Consider the following 695-nt stretch of genomic DNA (forward strand, 5'->3'; position numbering starts at 1 on the left):
ATATATATATATATATATATATATATATATATGTATGTGAATAAAACACACGCACATTCTTAAAATCTCTAAATATTTTAGCTTAAATGTGCTTGGCTGACAAACATTTGAGAATCCCTGTGCTACATGAATGTAATAAATGTATGATGTGATGTATGAAAAAGTCTGCTAAATGTAAATGACTGTAATGCACACAATTCCACATATGAAGTCCAAAATATGACGGCATCTTGGTAAGTAAAGGGTGGGTTGTTATGAACGCTGTCTTTATCTAGCTCATAGACTACTTGCATTTTATTGGTTAGTTGCATTTTATTATCTAGATTTAGCATGTTTTCTATTTATTCTTGCTGTCCACGGCCCATTTATGGGTTGCGACCCACCGCTCCTCTTGAATACAGCTCTAGATGTACGGTTCATTTCTCCCAGTTTAGTAAATCTCCTCTGTGGACCCATGCACACAAACTGTTCCTTCCAGCACATGAATTGAAAGCTTTGTCTGTTCATTTTGAGCTTTTTTAACTTGAATTTCTCTGTGGTCCTGCAGGTCCTCATGCTGACAAGGCCAGCGGGTGTCAGAATCTGCAGTGTGGCTTCAGGGCTTGCTGTCGATCCGGAGAGTGATGCTCTTTTCTCTGTATTTATCTCTCTTTACCCCCACCCCTCCTCCACCGCTCGCCTCGTGTCCCTCTCTC

This window comes from Sinocyclocheilus grahami, unplaced genomic scaffold (genome assembly GCF_001515645.1).
Source record: "Sinocyclocheilus grahami isolate Dianchi unplaced genomic scaffold, SAMN03320097.WGS_v1.1 scaffold14072.1, whole genome shotgun sequence".
Lineage (NCBI taxonomy): Eukaryota > Metazoa > Chordata > Actinopteri > Cypriniformes > Cyprinidae > Sinocyclocheilus > Sinocyclocheilus grahami.